Consider the following 26,509-nt stretch of genomic DNA (forward strand, 5'->3'; position numbering starts at 1 on the left):
GAGCTTCCCTCTAAAGCACGCAGATATATTCAAGCACCGAGGACAGATGCAATGATGATGAGAGAGACATTTTTGGTGTGATTTTCCAAGGGGTTTAGTCTCAGGAAAGATCAGAGACGAAAGCTGAAGAACACAAGTGTGCAAGGGTTTATATACAAGGGAGGTCCCAGGGGTGGGTTCAATTCTTTAACCAATAGAGAGGAAATGGAGAAGGAACAAGGCAGGGATTACACTACTTAAGCCACTGGGGAGACACAAGTAAGGGGAACAGTTTAAATGCACCACCAACATACACAAGCCCAGAGGCACATCTGCAACATCCAACATGCAACGCAGAAGCAGCCTTACTGGCTTCCCTGGGCAGCTCAGCATCAGCACAGCAGCACTTCCCAGGACAAGCAAACCAGGGACTGGCTGTGAGCACTGAGTGACCCAAGCAAGATGTGCCTCAGCTGGGCCCTTCTGCTCCGACCCTCCTCCCCAAGCTAGCTGGAGCTGGCAAACAGCCCATGTTCACCCCAAAATTGCTCTTCTCTCAGTTCTCTCCCTCATTGTGCTCACTGCCTCCCTGGCCCAGGAACGTGCCAGCATTGCCTCGGCCATGCCTCTGACCTCCCAGTGCCCGGCCTCGGCCACACTCCCACAATGGGGCTCTGCTGCATAATGAAGGGACACGGCCTCAAATGCCCCAGCAAGACCCAGAGCCAGGCACTGCCTCCTCCTCTGATCGTCCCCTTTCCACCTCCTCCACAGAACAGAGCACAAGAGCCTCAACACAGAAGGCACCAGGGCCTGGGCTGACACTGCCCTCAGGCCTGATGCCTGTCCACTTGGAAGAAAAACAATCCAAGCTCTTGGAGAGTCGGATCCCCACGGTGAGCAGTGCCCAAACCAACCGCTCATTCTGCTGCTGGCATGGCCAGGAGAAAATGCCACGCCAGCAGCATGCCAGAATGCAGAGCTTGTCCCTGGCTGCAGCTCCAATGGAACCAAGCATCACATTGTGCTGGGCACACCATGGTTTACAAAGAGCCTGCACTGCTCACAAGCTCCAAGGAGATGACGCACATCCTCTCTTGCTCTGGCCAGGCCTGCACCCGCTGCTGAGAATGCAGCACCCGCCACAAGAACCTGCAGGCACACAGAAAGGAAGGACAAGTGCCAAGGTCTCTGGCACTTGCCCCAGCCATGCCCACCAGACCACAGATGCTGCCCAGGAGCCACAGCTTGGCCACAGGAGCTCATATTGCTTCTGATGGCATTGCTGATGTTTCCATGTTCTGTCTAGAAAAAATGATATTCCATTCCCTTTTAGACCTACATTCCCACTATGGTTGCACCAAATCTTCACTCCTGTCCAGTCTCCATCTCCAGCTGCATCTCCCTTGCTGCTACATCTGCACCTCAACTACCACTCTGCCCATCCAGGGCCTCAGCAAGGACATATCCCCTTCCACCTGCAGCTCACACATCACCTCTGCCACCAGCTGCTGCCTGTTCCTGGGGATACAGCACTCGACACTTCATCTCCAAATGGGGACTCACAGGCCAGGTCTCCATCTCAGGGCCATTGGGGTCACCAAGCTGTACTGCGTCCCACAGTCCCCACTGACCATCTGCCTTGACATGAGTAAGAAATCTCCGGTGCAGCGGTCTGCGGCCTTAGGATGGCGACGGTCCAGCTAACGAAGCAGCCAGTGAGCTGCTGCAGCAGTGAGGAGTCGACCCCGGTGGCAGAGCCCCAGGGTCGCTCCTACGAACACCCCTCAGCGTCAGTGGCTTTGGGCTGCGTTCGTGTGGACGAGATCGCTGCGCTGAAAGATGAGACACAAAGATGAACGCTATCTGGGGACAGTCAGGTTTTTTGCCCAACAATGGTCTGCTAGACAGTGACCAAGACACACAGGTGAAAGTAACTTATATAGTGGGAGGAATCCAGGGGAGGGTATTACAATGGGACCAATCATAGTAGGAAAGGGAGTGGACTTTGGATAACTGACATACCAGGAGAGCCAAGAGTTACATATTTAGGGAGGGATCCCGGTACCACAGGCAGTCATATCTCCCAGAGTGTAGAACATTCCGGAAAGAAGGGTGGAACAGGGAGTGACTGACTGGGCCCAGGGAGGGAGGAGTATGCTCCCATATAGGGAAGCAAGGGGAGGAGAGCTTACATAACCTGGGGACTGACACAACATAAGGCAGGAGTAACCATGGCAACAGAGTGACTGGCATAACTGAGGCGGGAAAACCAGTTGAGGGCAGAACCATTATGCAAAATGGGGGAGGAATCAAATAAACTAACAGAACACACTACAACACTCCGGGACCCCCAGCCCCTTGACACCAGCAACCTGACAGCCCCAGGGCAGCAGCAGCTGCTGCCCCACCTGCTCATCTTGCAGGTGAGGGCACCCCCATCATCTTGCAGCGAACGAAGCAGTGCTGAAGACACCACAGCAGCCCCTCAGCAGCACGCTCGCGGCTGCGTGGCCACCCCACTGCTCCGCACTGGGGCAGGGATGGGGCACTGCCACAGCACAGCCCCAAACACGCCTGGTGCCCCTGGCTCCCTCTCCACCCAAAGCTTTAGGGAGTGCCATGACAATTCACCTGGCAGCAGGTGTGGCCACACAACTTGTTCCTCACAGCTCTGCAACCACAAATACCCACATCCTTCCCCTCACCAATACATCACACAAACTAGAGACACACAGAAATTAACAGAGCCAAGGCCACTGGGCATACGCCCCTCTGTAGGGCCAGGAAATTTTCCATGCAGGATAACCCCAAGGCCCTCCTCTCTGCCTGCCAAGCTGGCTCAAGGGCACAACAAGGTAATCTTAGATGACCCAGTAGGTGCCCACAGCACAACCTGACCCCACTGCATCCACACAGGTGACTCACTGAGCCCAAGCCTGGCACCCAGAATGCCCACAGTGTCTGACAACAGCACTCCCACGCTTCATGTGCATGGGGACAACTCACTATTGGCATTTTATGGGGCCACATTTTGCTTGTCTGGAGAACTACAGAGATTGTTCTTTCAGATGCTGCTGCTGGAAGCTTCCACCACGTGCCCTACAGGTCCACAACACCTCTCAGCCAGGCCCCAAACCACAAACACACACAGGCCCAGAGACACATCTGCAACATCCAACAGGCAGGAGCATCCTCAATGGCTCCCCTGGGCAGCTCAGCATCAGCACAGCAGCACTTCCCAGGACAAGCAAACCAGGGACTGGCTGTGAGCACTGAGTGACCCAAGCAAGATGTGCCTCAGCTGGGCCCTTCTGCTCAGACCTTCCTCCCCAAGCTAGCTGGAGCTGGCAAACAGCCCATGTTCACCCCAAATTTGCGCTTCTCTCAGCTCTCTCCCTCATTGTGCTCACTGCCTCCCTGGCCCAGGAACGTGCCAGCATTGCCTCGGCCATGCCTCTGACCTCCCAGTGCCCGGCCTCGGCCACTCTCCCACAATGGGGCTCTGCTGCACAATGAAGGGACACGGCCTCAAATGCCCCAGCAAGACCCAGAGCCGGGCACTGCCTGCTCCTCTGATCGTCCCCTTTCCACCTCCTCCACAGAACAGAGCACAAGAGCCTCAACAAAGAAGGCACCAGGGCCTGGGCTGCCACTGCCCTTGGCCCTGATGCCTGACCACTTGGAAGCTCTTGGAGAGTTGGATCCCCACGGCGAGCACTGCCCAAACCAACCGCTCATTCTGCTGCTGGCATGGCCAGGAGAAAATGCCACGCCAGCAGCATGCCAGAATGCAGAGCTTGTCCCTGGCTGCAGCTCCAATGGAACCAGGCATCACATTGTGCTGGGCACACCATGGTTTACAAAGAGCCTGCACTGCTCACAAGCTCCAAGAAGATGATGCACATTCTCTCCTGCTCTGGCCAGGCCTGCACCCGCTGCTGAGAATGCAGCACCCGCCACAAGAACCTGCAGGCACACAGAAAGGAAGGACAAGTGCCAAGGTCTCTGGCACTTGCCCCTGCCATGCCCACCAGACCACAGATGCTGCCCAGGAGCCACAGCCTGGCCACAGGAACTCATATTGCTTCTGATGGCATTGCTGATGTTTCCATGTTCTGTCTAGTAAAATGATATTCCATTCTCTTTTAGACCTACATTCCCACTATGGTTGCACCAAATCTTCACTCCTGTCCAGTCTCCCTTACGTACATCCTGTCTCCATCTCCAGCTGCATCTCCCTTGCTGCTACATCTGCACCTCAACTACCACTCTGCCCATCCAGGGCCTCAGCAAGGACATATCCCCTTCCACCTGCAGCTCACACATCACCTCTGCCACCAGCTGCTGCTCGTTCCTGGAGATACAGCACTCAACACTTCATCCCCAAATGGGGACTCACAGGCCACATCACCATCTCAGGGCCATTGGGGTCACCAAGCTGTACTGCGTCCCACAGTCCCCACTGACCATCTGCCTTGACATGAGCTCCCAACCCTGTAAGAAATCTCCGGTGCAGCGGTCTGCGGCCTTAGGATAGCGACGGTCCAGCTAGTAAAGCGACCAGCGAGCTGCTGCAGCAGTGAGGAGTCGACCCCGGTGGCAGAGCCCCAGGGTCGCTCCTACGAACACCCCTCAGCGTCAGTGGCTTTGGGCTGCGTTCGTGTGGACGAGATCGCTGCGCTGAAAGATGAGACACAAAGATGAACGCTATCTGGGGACAGTCAGGTTTTTTGCCCAACAATGGTCTGCTAGACAGTGACCAAGACACACAGGTGAAAGTAACTTATATAGTGGGGGGAATCCAGGGGAGGGTATTACAATGGGACCAATCATAGTAGGAAAGGGAGTGGACTTTGGATAACTGACATACCAGGAGAGACAAGAGTTACATATTTAGGGAGGGATCCCGGTACCACAGGCAGTCCTATCTCCCGGAGTGTAGAACATTCTGGAAAGAAGGGTGGAACAGGGAGTGACTGACTGGGCCCAGGGAGGGAGGAGTATGCTCCCATATAGGGAAGCAAGGGGAGGAGAGCTTACATAACCTGGGGACTGACACAACATAAGGCAGGAGTAACCATGGCAACAGAGTGACTGGCATAACTGAGGCGGGAAAACCAGTTGAGGGCAGAACCATTATGCAAAATGGGGGAGGAATCAAATAAACTAACAGAACACACTACAACACTCCGGGACCCCCAGCCCCTTGACACAGGCAACCTGACAGCCCCAGGGCAGCAGCAGCTGCTGCCCCACCTGCTCATCTTGCAGGTGAGGGCACCCCCATCATCTTGCAGCAAACTAAGCAGCGCTGGAGACACCACAGCAGCCCCTCAGCAGCACGCTCGCGGCTGCGTGGCCACCCCACTGCTCCGCACTGGGGCAGGGATGGGGCACTGCCACAGCACAGCCCCAAACACGCCTGGTGCCCCTGGCTCCCTCTCCACCCAAAGCTTTAGGGAGTGCCATGACAATTCACCTGGCAGCAGGTGTGGCCACACAACTGGTGTCCTCACAGCTCTGCAACCACAAATACCCACATCCTTCCTCTCAGGAATACATCACACAAACTAGAGACATGCAGAAATTAACAGAGCCAACACCACTGGCACGAGTCCCTGTGCAGGGCTAGGCAAGTGTCCATGCAAGAACACCCCACAACCCTGCTCTGTCACTGCCATGCTGCCTCAGGGCACAGCAAGGCAGCCTCAAATGACCCAGCAAGTGCCCACAGCCCAGCCTGTCCCCACTGATCCTACACAGGAGGCACACTCACAACACTTCCCTCACTTTACACCTGTGACACGCAGAAACACCCAAAAACCCTGACATCTTTCCCAAATGTAGCAGCAGCAGCCTACAGACCTCGTAACTTCTCAGCCCCCAAACCCACAAAGACCCAGAAACACATCTCTGACATCCAACATTGCCCCATGGTCTGCAAGAACCACCACATAGATCCCCAAACCAGAAACAACAACCAAGCCAGCAAAAAAGGAGCAAAATGCTGCTTAGCGCTTTGCTCCAGGCTGGTCTGACACAGCACTCTGATGCTGAACCCAAAATGGGTCTGGTGAGCACAAAGAAAACGTAACACCCAAACTTGGAAGAGCTGCCAGTTACAGTGGGGCCGTGAACACAGCAAATGGAGGTGGAGGCCCTCAAAGTGGAGAGAGGACCCTTCAAATGGAGGGGGGGGGACACCCCTGTTGTCGTGTCCTCTTTGTGACCATCCTGTCACTCCCAATCAGCCCTGACACAATGGATGGCAGGGGACACTGTCCTGTGCCCCTGGCTACAGGAGGATGGCTACGGTTGTAAACCACTAGTCAGAGGAGGCACTGGCAGATGATGGTGGAGGAGGAAGGAGTTGACTCTTCCCAGGGTTTTAGCCAAGGTTTATTGGGAACTCCGGGGCAGGGGGGAAGCCCTATGCCTCAGCATGACCAGGTACCGAAGCGCACAGACTGAGGTCTTGCAACAAGTTTTAGACGGGGGGGGAAGCAAAGGACAGATTAATACAACGAATGGGAAGAACTGGGGGCGTTGAAAATGGGGAGATAGATAGGAGGAGGCACAAATTGGGAAGCACCCTGACCTCTGACCAATCACGCTATGCCCCTGATGGAAGGTTCTGGAAAGAGGAGATGTGGGTCCATGTGAGTGACAGAGGCCCAGGGAAGACACTGGGGAATGAATTCAGCAGAAAATTGGGGGTGGTAGGTGGGGAGTGGAGAGGCTTGACATAGAGGAGGAGGGAAGCAACTTGGGGGAGTACATAGATGAAACCATTACAAACTGAAATAAAATAACACAACACACACAAACAACTCTGACTGCCATACAAACTAATGCAATTTAATTAAAACCTTAAAGGATAATCCAAAACCATGGTTATAGAAGGTGGAACAGTCATTTTCTGGACAAGCCTCCCAGCACTGCCCTTTCTGCTTCGCTGACTTTTTGTGAGTTCTCAAGAAAACCTTTTTAGCTTATTGTCACTTGGGGTCCAAGTCATCTAAAACAGTAATGCTCTAGAACAGTCAGAGCTTATCTCAGGATAGAAATCCATCAGAAATGGACACTGGATATACAGCAGTGACCACTTGATCTGCAAACACAGACTTGGTGGTCAGGTCTCCATCTCATGGCCATTGGGCTTACCAGGCTGCACTAGGGAGTCACGGCCCCTAATGACACCTGGCCTCGAGAAAAGCTCCCCAACCTTTTAAGAAATCTGGAAAACCCATAACCCCTTTACACCCATATGGGACCTACAACCTGCTTCAAAACACTTTGCTCAACATCCCTGTGGTCCCTGCAATCCCCCCAAAATGCAGGACATTTCAGTGCCAACTGAACCCCACGGCCATCCCAAACCCATGCAGTCCCTCTGGCCACTTGGTGTCCCCACACCTCTATGGTGTAGCTGTCATCATCTCCCTCGACACCACACCAGCCCAGGTACCCACACAGCGGACACTCGCAGCCCCGAGGCAGCGCCCACAGCGCGGGCACTCTCGGCCTCCCCACACCCCGGGCTGGGGCAAGCCCGGCTCCCAGGAACCCTTTCCACACCACCCTCAGCATCCCCACGCCTCATGGGCATGGGGAAAAGCTGTATGGGGCAGCATGGTCGGGTTTAACAGCGTGAGGTCTGGTTTAACTTCTCAGCTTCTCTGGGAAGGTGCTGGAATGTTCCTCCCTGTCCCGCAGAGCCAATGGCGCCGGCTCCAGGACGGGCCCGCCGCTGGCCAAGACTGAGCCAAGCAGCGTCCGTATTAACGCCTCTACAACACTATGCTCGAATACGGAAAAAATAAACCAAAAAAAGGAACAATGCTTCTTGCAGAGTAAAATTCTTCAATATACTTGAAAATACTTTAGTGCCAAAGTCACCATGTCCTTCCTCTCCGTAGCAGCTCTGGAGAGGAGCACATGACGTTTCCTTTTCTGTAAAAATGCGTCTCCTGAGGGAGGTGAGGATCGGCCCCTCATTGCGGGACTTAAGCTTTCAGCCGTTCGAAAAGACGATTTCCCTCCTCGATCATCTGCTGGGTAGGTACCTATCTTTCACTAGACCGAACAGAATGACCTGTGAGGTCCCTATGGAGCTCGCACTTGAGTGAAAGGCGGCGAGTCCGGTTCTGAGGGAACGCGCCGCCCGCTCAGCTCCGCGCCCCGAGAGAGAGTGGCGCTGGTAACGCGGGTAAGTGGTTAAAAATGTCGGTGGGTCTGCCCGGGGGCGGTCCGGGGCAGGCGGAGGTGGGGCTGATCCCCGCCGGCCCCTTCACTCACACCGCCCCTCGCTCAACTCCCGACGGCGGCGGCTCCCGGCGGCGGCGGCGGCTCCCGGCGGCCGGTCGGACGGGGAGGGCGCCCGCGGGACAGGTAGGCACCGATCGGTCCCGTCCCGTGCCGTGCCGTGCAGCAGGTGCCGGGTGCGGCAGCCTCGGGGAGGCAGCGGGGCTGAGGCGGCGTCGCTCCCTCCCGGAGCGGGCTTTGCCCTCGGCAGAGGCATCCTCTGGGGAGCCGGTGGGGTGCGCGGCCGCCCGCGGTGCCTCCGCCTTTGCGGAGCCTCCCGGCGTGTTTGTCTCCGCGTTCGTGCGGGGTGATCGGGGTGGTGGGGCGGGATGCGGGAGCGCTCCCGCGGTCCCGAGCCAGAGCGAGTCTGTTCAGCTTCTCCTCAGAGCACTTTTATTTATTTATTTATTTATTTACTTTCCGCAAAGTGCCTGTTTTTAAAGGTCATCCTTTTTTCTTGGAAGGCTTTTGGCAGTCCTGGGCAGAGACAGGAGCAAATGTACGCCCTGGAATAGAGGGATGCTTGTGTATAGATGTAAATTAGCGTGACCTGCACGTCAAAATGCACATCTGTTTAATACCTTGATTTCGTTCCAGCATATGTCCCTCAGCAGAAGCTGCCTAGAGAAATTCTCAGTTGTGTGGTATCCTGCGCAGATTTTCTTTTGGCGACAGTAGTAGCAGCGTAAACATTTCCTACTTTGTCTTTCAGCCAAGGAGTAGGTTCAATCTGGAAATGTAGGCACAGATCAATTAGGAAAAATACGCAGCTGCTTTTCCTAGAATGAGCTGGGAATGGACAACTTTCAGTAATCTTATTAATTACTTAAATGTTGCTGCCAGTCATTGAGTACTGAAGTGTAGTCAAATTGAGCATGCATCTCCTAGAATCATGCACTGCTCTGAAGTTTTTCCAAAGCACCAGCTTCTCGCTATAGAATGAGTTTAAAACCTCACTTGGAAAGTGTCTTTGGTATAGAAGATGCTTCATAGATTATTTTATCAAGTTGGTAACTGAGCTTTGGCAGCAGTGTTTTAGAAAGCTGATTAACATAATGACTCTGTATAGGAAAAATGTTTTTTTCCAGCATCTTGGAAGAACAAAGGGAAAAAATCTGAAAAGACAAGTCTGGAGAGTAACATTTGTTTCCCAGCAGATAAGCTGCAGACCTTTGCAGAAAAGTCTTAGATTCTTTGATTGAGCAGCATGTCTGATGTGAGACTGAAACTGAAAGCTGGCTTCAGTTGCCTTGTCAACATCCCTAAATGGTATTTTTCCCCACAGCACAATACTTGGAGGAAAGCATATGTAATTAGGTATGTGTGTTCTTCTTGACGTGGAGGGAGTGGGGGTGCAGCCATCTGAGCTGGAGACAGAATTTAGCCAAATAACTATTTAGGCCAAATAACTATTGCTTGCTGGTTACTGGCCTTGCAAATGAAGCAGTATTAGCATGTCTAGTTTGATTTCCCATCTCAAATCAGAAAATCCAGCTGGGCAGGTGTGCTCCAGATTTTTAATAAGCTGGACAAACTCTAATTTAGGACCAGGTTTCTACTTGTTTGCCTTTGTAACTCATGCACCTGTGCAGCATCAATATATGGCACCCTATGTAATAAACTTTATTTAAATTTTCTTATAGAGCCAACCATGTGGCCTTGTCATACAATCAAATTTAAGCATGTGTTGCTCCCACAGGGGGTGAATCAGTGGCATCGTATTAGTAGTGGTTGTTAATGTGCTGTGGAGATGCCCTGGCTTTGTGTGTGGTTCCTTAGCGTGTGGTTTGGAGTCTGGAGTGTTCAAGTCTCTAACAGAGCAGTTCACAGGACAGGCTATGAAATTTGCCTTCTTGCTCACTGATTACAGTCCATATCGGGCAAAAAAATGTTTCTGAACTGCAGGCAGCTCGGTGACCTGTGTGAAGTCAGGAGGCTGTGTCTCTCCCTGGAAACAGAGCTCCCCTTTTCTGGTGTGTATCAGGTGGTAAAACGGTCCGGAGGTGGCACAGCTCTCCAAGGCCAGGGCTGTGCACGCCAGGTTTCAGTCCCCACAGATGGAAACGGTACTGCCCTTGCCTTAGGGGAAGATGCCTTAGCCCTTGGTATCTGAATTTCAGCATTTAGATGTCTACTTTAAACTGGGGCAGCTAATGCCGTCATTTTGAATGTGCCTGGTTGGGTGGGAGTGGGCACCTGGAGGACCTGTCCAGGGGTTTCACTGTTAAATGAGCTGTTCTAGGGTGAGCAGAAGGGTTTAAGCAAGTGAACAGTCCCCCGGTGACTTGCATAACCATGTTTTCCACAATCAGCTGTTCAGCTGTACGGGTACACTCACCCCCCCAAGGAAGCAAGTGCAGTTAACAAAAGCAATTAATTCATCTATGCAAAGAACACAGGAACTGTGCATTACCATACTTAAGTTTGATTAACATCTAGCACAGTTTGGAGTGGGCTTTTGACTGCAGCTGGTGAGGGTCCCTTGAATTTATATTCAGATTACTTGGCAGGAGTTTTGCATGGTTTCTGTATGTTGCTTTTTCTTGTCTAGGCATTTTCATTTCTTGTTAGGGAAAGCAAGTGGCTTTTGAGGGAGGTAAAAACCAGCTTCTTTGTCCACATGCCACAGTTTTAGTCTAACCAAAGATGTGTTGGTTTAAAAAACCCAAAGTTATGTAGACAGCACTGTAAAATGGATGTGATCCTATTTTTTATAAAAATTATTTTGATGGAGCACGGTGTAGATGAGTAGTGTTTCTTTAGGTATGGACAGGAATGGTGTAATGAAATGACAAAGTTCTTACATCCTTACTCCTGTTAAGTGGTGTCTTCCTTGACGAATGATGCCAGTGGAATCAGATTTCAGTATGTAGTAGTTATGTTACTGACTCACTGCCAGGAATTTGATCCTGATTTTTAATACTAACAGATTAGTTTGTCAGTAATTAGTACTGACTTCATATGCTCCAGTCAGCATAGCATAAACGTAGATATAAGTGCAGTATTTTTTTCATCTGTGAGAAAAATCTGTGTCTTGATATTCCAAATGTTGGGGGTTTTTTGTTTTTTTTGGGGGGGAGTTTTTGGGTTTTTTTTTTACTTGTGAAGAGAATATGTATCATCTAAAGCCATCTGTCAGAAAACAAGGAGAAATATTCTGGGGTGGGATTTGCTTTACTGGAATAGCTTTATTGATTGTGTCAGCATTCATGTTAATTAACCCATTCAAACTGTCTGGTCTATAATTGATGTTTTGCCTGTGTAAGGATTTGTGGTTCATGCCTTTGGTTGTACACATTAAGCTTACATTAAAATGTGGACAGCCATCTCTTCCAGTTTTATCAGTGTTTTGTATCTGATTGTCAGGGAAATTAGCCTATAGTCAGCAGTGAGATACCAATTCTGAGCTCTTTTGATATGCAAGACAATGAAAACATACAACAGAAAACATAGTTTTAACTTTGACATTGACTTGCTGTGTGATCTCAGAAAAGAAATGTAATAATTTTTCTGTTGCTGTAAAAGAACACCCTTCTCAGCGTACCAGATAATTTTGGTTGAACATGCAGAGGTGCAAGTGTGCGCAAAATTATTTTTTCAAAGAAACGTAAAGACTTCACATTGGTGTGTCATTTTAGACTTAGGATCACTGGCACAAAGAGCTGCAGCTTGTATGGCTCTAGTGTCCACCACTGCAGCCACAGGAGATGTACAACAGCAAAAAATTGTCTTTCCTTTTATAATCTACACCCAAGACAAAAGGCAAGAGGAAGTAAGGAGAGACAACAAAATAATGAAGGCAGGTGTCAAGCTAAAGTCGTGTTATTTTTCATCAAAAGTCAACTGAAATTCATACAATTAAGGGAATTAACAATAGGTGTTTTTAGATGAGTCTTTAAATAGAAAAAAGTGAAGAACTGTTTCTCTGTAATGCAAATATATTGCCAATGATGGCTAGAACTAAGGCTTCACCAAAACAAAGGGCCAACATCTTGTGAAGTACCAGGAATGCTGGGCGTGGGTGGAGACCGTGAAAGGCAAGGGGCATCTCAGAGAAGCCATGACCTTAAGGATGATGCCGAGGGTGAATTTGTCAGGCTGGACAAGAGGGGACCAGCAGGGGTTTGTGGTCTGGGTAGAATTGTCCAGGAAGGAGCCAGGGTGGCCCTGACCCGTCGTGGTGTTGTCTCTGGGGCAGCGCTCATCTGGAAGGGTCTGCTCAAAGCGGCAGTGGAGGGTGTGGAGAAGGAAGAAGGCTGGCTCAGGCTGCCTAATGAAGAAAAAATATCCAGAGGAGGGTAATATGTGTTTAGGGCCTGTTTATGAGCAGTACCAGGGTGGAACGCCACAGCGGGGCTCAGAAGTTGCGTTACTTTGATGGACTGCAAAGGAAAGAAGAATGAACCAGACAGTTTGCTGTTCCGAGCACAACCCCATTTCTTTTGGGAAGAAGCCACTGCTTCCCAAAGTTTTCTGCACATCACAGGTGTTATGTCATGAATTCTTCCCACGCAGTGCCTGTTTCTTTGGGGGTAGGTCCTGTAAGTCCTCTTCAGAGTGAGTGGTGCTGTATTTCAAGCGCAGTACGAGACAAAAGTTTCCAGTACAAAATTATTCAAGGGACAGTATGGGCAGGAGGATGTTTTTCTTAATATGGTTTGGTCTCAGCCCCGTGAGACTACTTTTCATTAATGAAAACAGAGACATCCGTATAGGGTTTCAATGAGTTCAGCATGTTTAAAGCAACTTTTGAAGTTTCTCCTATACAGAAGTCTTCCCTATCTATTTTCTTGGCAGGGGAAGGGTTGGGTGTTCTTGGTGAATTTAGAAGATTTACAGAGCAAGTAGTAAAATAACATTGTCACCTGGCAAGTTACTTGTCTTTGTCCTGTGGAAATGTTTTGATTTTATCTTGCAGACGAATATTCAAGGTGGAGATAACTTGGACTTGTGATTTTCTTTTTTCCCATCCCCCACTTTTATTTGGAGCACAATTCTCTGCTGTCAGAGGGCATAGGAAAAGTGATTTAAAGTGACGTAAATAAATGATGACTATGTTACATTACTTGCCCCGCTCTTCATGTGGCCTGTAGAGAAGCTTCATAATCGTTTGATTTGGATGAGAGCTTTTGAATCCTGACTTTTAAAGTTTCAGCGTTGCCGGGCTGATGAACTAAAGAGCAGCACAAGAGTTTCGATCGCAGGGCTCTGCCAAAAGGAGCCCCCAAAGTGAGTGTTCTGTGTGAAAGCATGCCTTGCAGTTTGAGCCCAGAGTGACAATGATTGTAACACAATGCTGCTCATGTGACAGTGAGACAAAGAGGCCATTATGCACGGCTGACTGGCATCAGATCCTCCAAAAGCCAATAGTCAGACCAAGCTTGATCGCCCTGAGAATGTGAACACACTGGAAGCACTTGCATGTTAAAAAAAAAAAAAAAAAAAAAAAAAAAAAAAAAAAAAAAAGAGAAGGACATGTGTGTTTGTGTGTGTGCGCGCCAAAGCCTGGTTGAGTTTTAAGTACAAAATGACATAATTGGTTTGTTTATGTTTATTTGGAAGCTGCTGTCAGGAATCAGCAAAAAACATGTAACATATATTTGAGAGCAGACATAGTGGGAATAAGACGGAGTATGCCAACAGGCCAAGTGGATCTTCCACTTCCTTTGCTTCTTTGCTCCATTGCTTCCTTCTGCGTGCTTTTGAGCATGTCTAGCTGAGTTTTCATTTCCTCTGAAGTGTTTACAAAATTTTGGACCACACTGGTCTGTCAATACACACATCTCATGATCACTGGAACTTAAGCACAAATAATGACTATGTGTGTTTGTGGGAAGCATCTGTTTGGTGTCTTATAAACCCTCTTCAAAGGGTTCAAGAGCACTTGATACATGAAGAAATGACCCTGATGAGTTGTGAGCTGTGGCAGTCTTGGTCCCAAAGGCTGCAGGGCTGGAAATCTACTGAGTAAATAGGATACAGCAGCTGGAGTGGAGAGCTCTTCAATTAGAGAGGTATTTGTTTAAAAACCACTGGTTTGCCTTTGCAACCTTGAGGGATGGATTGACTTCTGCAGCACATCCATCACATGGGAGGTGGCACCTGATGATGGCCAGAGTTACTGGTGATCACACCCTGCAAAGAGGTTTGGCCGTATTCCCTGACTACTGCTGTATGTCACTTTTCCTTTTTACTGTTTTCCTACCGTAAGAAAAATTTCACAATCTGCACAGGCTGCCTGAATCCATCACTCTGTCACCACCAAAAATCCGAGGCTGCCTCTTTCATATCCTCTTCTTGCCTGTGAAAACCCCACGTAACTCTCTGGCCTCCTTCGCTCCCAGCTCCCTCCTGCTCAAGCAGTGAAAGTGTGACGGCAGACTGATGATTTGGGGCCCTTTTTTGCAGAGCTGTGTGTGGGCCCCTCCGGATCGGGGGAGCCCCCTCGGGAGGGAGCCTGGACAGGATATTCACCGGCAGCTCCCCCGTTCAGCTCGTGGCTCGGCCCGCCCTGTGGTGGAGCTTTCCTGCCTTTCTAATCCGCGCCACATGCGGCTGACCCGAGCAAACCCTGTGGGAAGACAGAAGCCCTGTTGTGTGTTCGTAGAGCAGTTGCTCGGAAGCTGATGTACAGCTGTGGCTGGGCTTGTTTGGAAGTCAAGAGTAACTTGATCTTTTAATCTTTTTTTTTTTTCCCTTCGTCTTCTTTTTTTTTTTTCTCCCCCCCCTCCCCAGACTGATACTGCAGACAACAACTGTTTCTGAAGGATACCTGCCAGTGAGATTGAAATGTGTATTTTAAATTGAGGGGTGGAGTTCATGAAGATTCTATAAGTCTCCAAAGAATGTAATTTCTGTTTGTTTTTTTTTTTAATAAATTAATTTTAGCTAGTTTCATTTCTTTTAAAATAAAAGGTGTAACTGTAGAGAGGCTGAGAGTCCAGTTTTCTTACTTACATTGAGTAAACCAGGAGTGACTCAAGTGAGATCAGAGTAGCTGAGGTGAAGTTCATGATGCCAGACCCATTGTTTGTGCACTTTAGGATCTGTGAAGACACGCACATCTACTTTTTATCCAAGTATACCAAAGCTGCCTCTACCAAAGCCAGAACAACTGGCCTCTTTTAACAGATAATTAAATTAATAGATAATTAAATTTTCTTTTAGCAAAAAGCTGAGCTGCCAGCGCTGTGATGGACTCTGCTGAGAGCGCATAGGATGCTCTCTGTGCTTTGGGGTTGGTTTGGATTAAAGGCACTACATATGGCAGGTTCTTTAAAAGAGAAGATAGTCCTGAAGAAAAAAATCACTACTTCCAGGGAACTTGTTTACACTCTGAACCCACAAAAGACTGCATTTTTAATTATTGAGTAAGAAGATAGGGTGAGTAGTTGTTGAAAGAGTAAAACAAAAACACAGCAAGAGAAAAGCTTCCTTGTTTTAAGTATCCCCACTGCTTGTCAGTAGATTTTTCAACCTCCATAACCCATTTCAGGGAGCTGGGAGACTTAATCTCATCTCTGGAACAATATTGTTGTTCTGCAACTTTAATGCACTTTTTAGAAATGCTCCATTCTTTCTTGCTGAACACTAGTTCATGCCAATTTGCATTATGTATGAATAATGACAGCCAGGATGTGCATTCATGGTAAGTGAACCTCAAAGGATGCAGTGGTTTGGGGTTCTGGTCTGCACCACTAATATGCAGGAGAAGGGGGTTATTTTTGTGCTTCTGCAGATTGCCAAACTTTCTGTGCGTATTTTGACAGTGTATCAACTTCAGAAAAGAGATTTTTGTTTGGCTTGTTTGCTGAAGTAGTGTGGGGATGCAGGGAGGAAATGCCCTCTCTCATCTAGCAATGAGACAAGTTGTGAAGAAACCCTGAGGTTGCTGCTGCTGCCTCTTGGTCTGTACAAGGTTTTTTTTTTTTTTTGGAATTAAGTAGAAATCCATTGCAGTCACTCCAAAAATGTCCAATGCCACTGAGTAATGTTTCTGGAGCCTGGCTTCTAGATACACTCTTTAAACTTTTATCTTCTCTTGTGGGAGTCTCTCCATAGACTTTTGAAAATTACCCTGCTTTGTGTTTCATGGCCTATCTTCAGGGAAATAGCAAAGCTTTAGTACACTGATGTTTGTTTTCTCTTCATTACTGTTTCCAACAAGAACACCAGTGGGAAAAACAGGCAAAAAACCAGACTGACGAGAGGGCATTATTGGCCTCTTCAGAGGTGACCCAAATCTGTAAAAAAAAAAAATTCTCTCAGTCGTGACATTGGGTGTGGTGGTTCCTTTGTGAATGTTTAGGACCCAGAAGTGTGTATTTCATTATTTGCTATACCCAGTTAGTACCATAAGCACGATGCTCGTGTCATTGTCATCGTGGCAGGATATCAAACTGGAGGCATGGGTCCTGGGCGTGGGCTGAAAATGGAGACTAAAAGATCTAAATTCTGTTTTCAGCCCTGCTGTGGACTTGTTTTGTGAAACAAGATTAAACACTTAGACAGACTGGAGCCGAATACTTTGCATGTACAGTGTGGTTAATAAGAGTAGCCTCAAGAATAAAATGCCTTGCAGTGTTAGACGAAGAGTTGTAGATCTTATAGGGAAGTATGTCAATTAAAATACTGTATGTAAGATTATTACATAATGTATATCTTAAATGAACGTGCTTAAGTGAGTGCTATTTTTTGCTGTATTCACTAGGATGAGGGAAAACAGATATTTGCAAAAGAAAAGAGATCTCAGAGTAGAGTGCCATGTGGAAACTTTCTGGACCCCTGTGTGGCATGGAGCAGCCTTGAACTGCTGAGAGCACAACAAAAACCTTCAAACAGTGACAAAGAGCATCTGCCCTGGCTTGTCTCACCCATTGGGGCAGACTCCTTCCAAAAAACAGTCACTTGCTGTCCCGGAGGGGGAGAATCAGTGTCTCAATCTGCCCTGCAGAGAGAAGACAGATACACACATGGGTTAGTGCAGTGGGCAGCTGACAGGTTGGGTCAGGCTGAGTGCCCATTGCTTGCCCAGCCCATGGAGGACAGCTTTGCTTCAGCTTCCAGCACAGAACCATCCTTCCACCTTTCAGAAGTGGGTATTGGTGTATTTTTTGTTGCTCTTCCACATATATTTTTACCTTTCTCTGCGCTCTCTGGAGCAGCAGAGAAAATTGGTAAGGAGGGTCAAATAATCCCTTGCTCCTTATTGGATGAAGTGGATGAAAAGTAGTTTTCAGCAATACTGCAGCTGGCCTGTCTGTCTTCATGCTCACAATAGCAACACACATTTCTGTGCTCTTGGTAGAAAGCCTGTGTGAAATTGGAAAAAAGAAGTTAGCTGAGGGAGAAAGTGTCATTTTGCTATGTCAGGACAGTAAATGCTAAGAGTGTGGGTTCTAGAGCCAAAAGAAAATCAGCTGGTCATAAAACCAGTTATTGGCAGCTCAAGGCAGGTGGGATTTTCACCAGGTGTCATGATCTGTGGATTTCAGAGAAAGGCAGTTCCTGAGCTCAGCTTTCATCCCAAGTTTCCATGCAGATCAGAGGAGAGTGTCCATTCCATTTTTGCTCTTCCCTCACTGTGATTGTCCAGTCCCTTTGCAAATGCTGTGCTGTTTGTCACTGTCCCCTCAGCCCTTTGCTCATCTGCTGGCAAAGTGAGGCAGCAGATGCACCACTTAATGTGAAATTTCACGTGGTGCAATTTCCAAATTCTGGGTTGCTCTCAATCACTAATGAGAAATGACACATTCACACATTGAGGTAACCACTGCTCTTCCTTCTGAAAATAGGGACTGCTTTTAATTTATCTTTAAGAAAGGAGAAAAAAAAAAAAAGAAAAAAGGAAGAACAATTTGCAATACTTACTTTAGTTTTTAATGAATGACTGAACCAAGGCCAACGTTCCTGTAGTTTTAACTGAGAGGCAGCAGAAGCTGTAACAGAGATGCTGCTAGTGCCAGTTGGGCTATAAGTTATAAGTCTACTTTACAAAGTTTGCCTGTTTTCTGGCACAGTCTCTGACACATACACTCCAGTCAATCAAAGTAAAGTGCCTAATAACAGATGTGGCAATTAAGCTGAAGAATTCTGTCTCTCTCGTTTAATTTTTATTACAGAGAATAACAGAGTACCTCATTAAACCCAGCATCATAGAGTTGGGCTTTTTTTTTTTTTTTAATTTGGCATACAAATGTCTGCAAAAATTAGATCTCTGAATAGGGTGCGTTGTTACGAAAGGTGCTTTGTCTGAAAATGATATGGACAGACCATTTTTGTATGACAAATATGTGCTTGTGCTGCTGCTGTCCTTTTGCACACTGCAGAGGTACAGGCTTAAAGAAGTCAACATGTGTCCTGAAGGATGGTATTTTTTGGGATTTAGGGCCTTGTGTTCAAGTTGATAAGAACATGGTCTTGATTTTTCTGGGTTCAAATTACACTGCCCTCAACTGAAATCAGCAGCAGGCATTTAAAAAGATTTCGGATAATCTGTAATGCAGGTAAATTAACATATTAAAGTAAGAGAAATTTTCTTGATGAACAGTATTAATTGCAACCTGAAACAGTTGTCTTCTGATTGTTGAAGCTTCTAAGGCATTTGCCATCATTAGCTTCTTCTACTGATGTATTGGGCACTCTTTTTAAAAAGGCCTCTGCTTCATCATTAGACAAAGTTAATTAAGGAATTCAATGATTTGAGGTGCTCTAAAATTTATGGTTAGAGAAGACTGATACTGATATAAATCAGAACAGGAAGCTTTGTTATGAAATTACTGTGTATGAAAGGCATAAAATTACAAAGTTGTTTACTTGGTCATTCTTAGAAAGAATCTGCTTTTTTACTGCCTGCCACAAGTGCTGGTAGCAGGTTTATTTCTTGGAGGTTTTATTTATCCACTGAAGCACAGCATCTTGTCCTACAGCTGCAACTGATACTATAGGAGTGTATTGAACCAGTTTGTGCCTGTGTACGTTCTTTGTCCTTTTTGCATTCTACATATAAAAAATGTTTATATATTCTTAGCGTGCAGAAAACTTGCAGACACCACTGGCACCTGGCAAAGTTGAATTTCTCCCCAGGAATTATTTTTTCTTCTGCTGGCACATAGGGAGTGCTAGTATTAGGTACTAGAATTACACAACTGCAAACATGGTTTTAAATTTGTATTAGTGTTTACAGAGGATGTAATGTGTTTAAGCCAGTTTACCATGAAAACCACATGTTTTGCATGTTGCTCACTCACCTGTTTAGGCTGTGTTGTAATCCCTGTGAAAGTTCTTCAAGGCAGAAGTTCTTCAAGACTTAAAGACAGGATTTATCCCTTTAACTGTGGGTTTGTTAAAAAACTAGAATTAATCAGTCACTTTCAGTTTTGAATTATGTTCTTCCATTTTCCCCTTTGAGTGCAGGAGTACTACATCCATTCCAACCTCTGCAAATCCCCAAGATAAAAGATGGAACTGAGTGAATGAACTGTCAAAGGAAATGCTTTTGCCTTCCCTATTCTTCTGCTAAAATGTTTTGAATTTCCTTTGTAGGGTGGTGGTTGTGGTGGCATGTGAGGCTTTGTGCAGTGAATCACAGATGCTTTGATTGCTGGAGGTGGACAAACTGATCCATAATGCCCTGAAAGGTTTCAGAAGCTGTTAAGGGGAAATGGCGTCAAAATGAATTAATTTTGGGGTTTTTTTGAACAGATCATTTGAAACATTAAGTTTTTAAGCTGTGATAAAGATTTACAGAAGTGTAATGCTTGGTGTAAATCATGAAAACAGGAGCTAGCTGGAAAGACAACTTTATTTTCATCTGGCTGTTACATGCAAAGTGGCATTTTACTGGATGATTTACAAGGACAAAGGTTCTGAAGCAGAGTTGCCAGCAAATTTTTTTTCACAAACTCTAGCGTTTTGTTAGCAGATAGAAGTTATAAACAAATGCAGGAGTGCATATGTCTGATTCTCCTAGCGAGAGGGTCTGTCACAAGTGCAGGGAACTGCAGATTGAAGAATTTTGCCAGTGATAACAGAGGCTGTGTCTAGGAAAGGGTAGAATGTAATGCATGGTGAAAATGTGTGTGGAAAAATAGAAAGTGCATGTCATGGGGGAGGGAAGGCAACAGAGGCTGTCTTTGAAGAGGGCTGGAAAGCAGAAGGCTTTCAAAGGAAGGTGGGAACATTTGAAATTGATCCTAAATTGCATAGGAAGCTCGAGTAATTATCTGAGTCCTTTGACTGTGCTCTTTTATATCCTGGCAATAAACTGGAAGTGACACGGTGTCTGGGAGGCTGGTAATAGGAAAAGAGGGGTCACAGAAACTTTGTTCAAGAGAGGGTAAAACCATGAATGATAATTTCCACAGCAGTGGAACCAGGGCATTGGTGTATTTAGGCAACCACAGGATTGTCCCAGGCAACTTGTCAGCAACCACAAAGTTTTCACAGTTACATCCACGAGTGCAATGTCCTTTTTTATTATTTGCATTAGGGAAAAAAACCCATCAGAAATGTACATGCTATATGGCTGAGGGACTATGACAGAAGTTTGATACAGATATCTTTGTTGGGTAACTCAGTAATAAAGCTTTCATGCATGGTAGTAATACCTTATTTCAGAAATAATTCTCCTTTGAGACATGCATTTAGCCATTTTTACTTAATTCTATAGTCTTCTAGCCTTGTACTATTAAAATTGACTTGGGGTTAAAATAAAAAGATGTTTCAGTTAGGAATACATTTTTTGAAAAAACATTTTAAAATATATTAATTTAAAAAAAGAAGGAGGGGGAAGCAGAGGGGGATATGATTTTTGTCTCAAGCCTATAGACTCTATTAAATTATGTTATTTGCCTTTTCTGCTGAGAACTAACTATCAACTCCCAGCATCTTCCCTGGGAAAGATGCCTGGGGCTGAGAGGTGCCATCTGTGTATGGACCTGACACAGTTTTTCATGTTTCACCTGAAACGTCTTGTGTCAAACAGGCAAATCAGGATTTATGGTCAAGGTGCTGTTTCTTCTTCTCCAAGTGTGATTTTCAGAATCTTTGGTTTGGATTCTACACAGTTTTAAGTGTCTTTATTTGGTAAATTTTCATCTGGGTGGGGAAAAAAAAAAGCAGCATATTTAGTCAAAAGATTTTTGTTAACAGCTCATCCTGCTGGCTACCTGTGGAAATAATCTTTAAACATGCAATACCGTGGGCTGTAGGTAACCTTAATGGTTCAACACCTGTACTTGTTATCTGCCTGAAAAAAAGGAAATACTTTGAAGTGAAAGGGCCCTAATTTATCAGACAATGACAGCTGCAGTGGAGTGACCCCATGTTTGTGATGTTTGGCAGCCTTCCTCTGAGGAACAATAATGTGTCCATCTGCAAAGTATCTGGCATGCTGGCATTTTTCTTTACTGTGCCTCCTTGCCTTGTGCAGACTTGACTTGCACTGAACTGTCTTTCCTGCCCTTTTAATGCTAATTTGAGGGAGAAGAGGACTGATAAGTGGATATATGGTCCCTGCCAGCTTAGCGGCTTCAGAAACTCGCTGAATGGCAGCGAGTGAAGTCAGCAGGCCAAAGACAATCTTGCTTTTCAAGAGAACAATTCCTAAAGCAAACTCTCATGATCATTTGCAGAAAGAACAGGTCTTGTAAAAGATACTGCTGAGTGTTCTGCAGGGAAGGACAGGGCCCTTGAGGACCTTGTTGCAATATTCCTGTGCGTTTGGGTCTGTGCTGCAGCATGATCCATGCCATCCAGCCACCCATTGCATCTGGAACTTTGTGGCTTTACTAGTGCATATCCACATATTTGCTGGGTGGTAAAGTTTCCTGTTTCCTCCCGTGTTTCCAGTTATCTTACTTCATTCTGTGCTTGTAATTACAACGCAAGAGGTTGGTTGATGCTTACAAAACAATGTGCGGTGTGGCAGCTCCCAACCTCTCCAGGTTTCCACCAGAAAATGTTTAAGGAAAAAAAAAAGTTTAACTCCAAAATTAACTCTAGTTTACATTTTTAATACAGTTTGAAGGCTGCTCTCTGTTATTTAAGATCAGGTCACATCTTGTTGCATTTATATTTAGTAGGAATGGTAGAGAGATTCATTCTGTGAAATTACAGCACTACCATGAAATAAAGGACTGTGATGCTGTTGCTTTCAAAACTGGTAATTCCATCACTTAGGGGCAAATAAAGCCTGGTCTCCTCCAGACTTGTGCATTATCACTGGATTCTCTAGAATTCCACAATTCAAGACTTCTTCCCCACTCCTGCTTTGAGTGACTGATAAATTTACAGGTTATTGGGCACGAGGCCAGAACACACAGACAAACACTGTGATTACATAAACCTCATTTTCTTAGAAGCCTCTGATAATTAAAGAGAGACTGAAAAATAAAAATGACCTAATCTAATAACCAAAGAAAAATGGTCATTGATTACTGATTTATTTTTCTTTGCAGCGTAACTTGAAAAAAGTAGCAGCATATCTGTCTCCATCAAGGAGACTTGTTCCAGCTCACTCAGCCTTTGATTTGTTTATTCTTCAGACATCAGTCTAAATGAATTGTTTTTCCCTCATCCGTGCTTAGCCCATCTTCAACACCTCTGCACTCTCCAGCTGTGTCAGTCTGCTTCACAGTGAGGTTTGAAAGCAGAGCAGCCCAGGTGAAGAGGGTCAGATCTGATTAGGCTGCATCAAGAAGGGCTCTTATCATCTCTGACCGTGGAGGGTGTGAATGTGTAGAGCCCTTCCGTGTAGGGCACTATTGGGTTATCCTTTAGCAAACTCTCATGCTGGCTGTGCAGATCCCATGCGTTTTCTGTCAGCCCTGCCAGCTTGGCCTGTCCTGAGCTCCCCGTGACAGTGACAATCAATGCTGCCTTTGGAGTGATATGTTCTGAGGATTTGGGAAAAAAAGAACAATCAGCTTGCATTTGCTGTGACTGTACATCTTCAGCCAGCCTAGGGTCTGTGTGATAATGCTCGTAATTCAGGTTATTTTGTATTTGCTTTATGAGTGAGATTTCATGTGACAAGGTGTCAAACTGATTTACTGATTTCCAAAGGGAAAACGCCTTCTGCTCTTCATCCATTAATTCCCTAACGTAATCGATAAAAGCAATCAGTTGTGGATTTATTTTTTTTCTCACGGAAGCTAACCCGGGATTAATCATCATTGACAAGATTAGGTCAGATTCAAATTTTGCTCTGCCTGACATCAGTTGTGAGAGAGATGTTTTTATTAGCAAATTGTGTCTCTGATAGAGGAGCTGAGCCTCCAGAGTGAAGAGTGTTAGGAAGAAGACTGTAGGAAGTGAAAGACCAAGCAATTCTTCACTCAGAAGTGCCTAGAAAAACTCTTTTATCTCACGCAAAGCTGTAATTTCCAGTTGCAGTCACCAAGTCTGTGTGGGGAGCTCTGGAGCGAGTGAGGGCACGGACACCTGCAAAGGCCTTTGCACAGATGACTGTGGGCTTCACAGTTCAGTCTGAAATTTGAAGAAATCTATGACGGACAGAGAGATGATTTTCTTTGAAGTAGCACTTGCTATACATGTAGGTTGATGCCATATCAGTGCAATTAAGAATAGGTTTGCAGCTCAGAAAACATTTTGATGCCCCTGTGCCCTACCACTGTGTGTAAAACCTTTGAGATGCTGCAACAGAGCACAGAAGGTTCTCACTGCTCTGGAGTTTGTCTTCTAACTGAATGGCCCATTCCTGCTGCATTTTTCATGTTTCAATGGTAAAAATGCTTCTGCAACAGCAATGGGAAAGCTGCATCAGCATTTCCCTTGGTCTTGGGTCCATTATGTCATGTTAGCAACTGTGTCGTACTATTCTCTGTTGCTCATGCAGGTCTAATCTTGGTTAATTCTCTGGAAGCACTTGATTTTGCTGACCAAAAAATATTTGTTTGCAGCCTTGAGCAACCTTCGCTTCTTTTACAGTGTCCATCATATCTTCTCCTGCCCCCCTCAGTTCCACCTGTATTTATTTGCCTTTTATTACAGGAAATCTGAGGGAGAGCTGTGCGCCCTCAGCTTTGCCTGTGGCTCTGCTCTGGGTGGGTGGAGAGATTAACTTGTAAGCATGTTGTAATTTTCACCTCATAAAGAAGAAGCATTTTTTTGCCTCTTTTTCTTCAGTTATCTGTTCTTTCTCTGGTTTTGATCCTGAACTCTCCATGGGGAAAAAAACTCTCAAACCAAATAAAAACTGTCAAGACAGTTACTAGTGGCAGAGAAAGTGCCTAACAATCTCAGATATTAGGTATTAATGGTTAACTGTCTGTGTTTACACATACATGGTGCACATACTCATATGATTTTGCATCAGCTTACTAGTGAGAAAAATGTAATTTATGTAGTTGCTCAAGTTTAAATGTATTTTAGGGGAGTAATTTATAGGAGTATATTTTGTACTCTTTTTATAGCATTTTAAAATGAGCTTGTTAGTAGTTATAATAAACCTTGGGGTGTTCAGGTTTATTTTTTAAAATTACTGTTACTGATTATCTGTTTTTTTATAAAATAAATATAAAACTAGTTTAATTTCCTTAATTAGCTTACAGAGATCAAAAGAAGTACTCTACAGTTGTTTAATGCAGCTGCACTGCTTTCTTGTTAAAATTTTTACATCATGGGTATGGATTAAAGTTGAGGGAAACAGGGAAGTCTGACCTGAACAGACAGTGGCACTGCCTTAAAGTTCCTGCCTGAAATAGGAATAAAGATACAGCTTTGTCAACGAGAGGTTTTGCCTCAAGTGCTGCTGAAAAAACTAACAGGCAATAAAGCCTGTTTAATGTTCTGTTGTGGAAGGAAGTCCTGGTGGTGAAACACCAAGGAATGTCTTAAATTTGTTGGGGTTTTATTCCTATCTCATGTATGTACTAATTTGCACAGGGAAGGCATTCCTCAAAATGAGCATTTTCAGTACTTAAACTACAGGTTCTGTGTACGTGTAGATAATTGAAATACTCTTGTGTTATTGGATGAGATAATTTGAGCAATATATGGTATGAAAAGTGAATCTCTGAACAGTTGTTCTTGGTGCAAACTGTAGGCAGCAAGAGTTAAATGAATCATCTACATCTTTTATTGCTAATATCAACACTTCAGCAATGCTAATCAGCTGTACTGATTTTCTGTTTTGATTTTCCTTAATAATTAAGCAAAAGATCTGGAATGCAATCAAGTTTTACTCTAGGGGGTTCATGCAATTTTTTTTAAATTTTAAATTTTGTTAAATGTATCCTGGAAAAGGAAAGTTGCTGAAGTTGAGAATAAAAGGAAGAAAAAAAGGGAAAATACCATTTACAGTGTGCTTAATCAGAGTGACTATTTTCAATGAAATCACAACTTCATTGCAATTATTAGGTGAAAATACAGCTGCCGTTGAAATAACTGCACGTTGATTGCTTTGCTGCATGCAGATAAATAGTTACAGACCATGAAATACCTTTCAGCAGCCTGATTTTTCAAGAACAATTCAGCAAAATAGGATCATCTCTGTATCTTCAGATAAATATAATTGTTTCATGTTGGGAGCTTTTTTTCATGTTGAGTTCTGAAGTGAGAGTTAAGTAAAGTAAGACTACTTTGTCTCTTTTTTTCCCCATGGTCCCGTGGTCTTCTTTCTCATATAACAATGTGATTGATGTAACTTGCTTTATTCTGTTGCATAATATTTAAAGTAAAAAATTACTATTTCTGGATTAATTTACTATGTTAAAAATATTTTTATTAAATCAAATGTATTTATTAGAAATTATTTTCTAATTATTTTCATTTATGACATTACATTCTTTTAGAATTATTTTCGAATTATTTTCATTTATTACATTGAATTATTTTCATTTACTATAGATCAGACTCAAGAATCTCATTTTTTTGTTACCTCTGTAACCACATAGTGTTAGAATCAGTGTGAAAGTGAGGAAATAAGGTCAAATGTTCACTGAAACAGAAATGTAGCTTAAGTCATTACAAATAAATTACATGTTAATAGCATTCATTCTGGCATTTGTGGATTAATGACCACTTGGATTATGAGTGTTTCAGCATGCAAATTAAAACAATTTGCTTAGTAAAAGTGTTAAGATAATCTTTTCAGACCTTGATGTTACTACAGCAGCTTTCTTTAATGAATGTTTAGTCTGTTCTGAAGCTGTACAGCAGGCTGAGGTGGGGGAATTAAGTTTTGGGGCATTCAGGTTCG

At 45.4% G+C, this 26,509-nt stretch overlaps 1 protein-coding gene across 2 annotated transcripts in view; it reads left to right on the top strand.

Annotated features, from left to right (window-relative positions):
- The first annotated feature begins 7,950 nt into the window (after window positions 1-7,950).
- Window positions 7,951-26,509, top strand: part of MEGF10 (multiple EGF like domains 10) — an 88,326-nt gene continuing 69,767 nt past the window's right edge. The window contains exon 1 of one of the 2 annotated variants that reach the window (XM_063179961.1): window positions 7,951-8,040. The gene's annotated coding sequence lies outside the window, so the exon portion shown is untranslated. Of the gene's footprint in view, window positions 8,041-8,312; window positions 8,374-26,509 lie in introns of those variants that run through there. The other variant, XM_063179960.1, reaches the window with a different exon arrangement.

The sequence above is a fragment of the Melospiza melodia genome, chromosome Z, assembly GCF_035770615.1.
Source record: "Melospiza melodia melodia isolate bMelMel2 chromosome Z, bMelMel2.pri, whole genome shotgun sequence".
Classification (NCBI taxonomy): Eukaryota; Metazoa; Chordata; class Aves; order Passeriformes; family Passerellidae; genus Melospiza; species Melospiza melodia.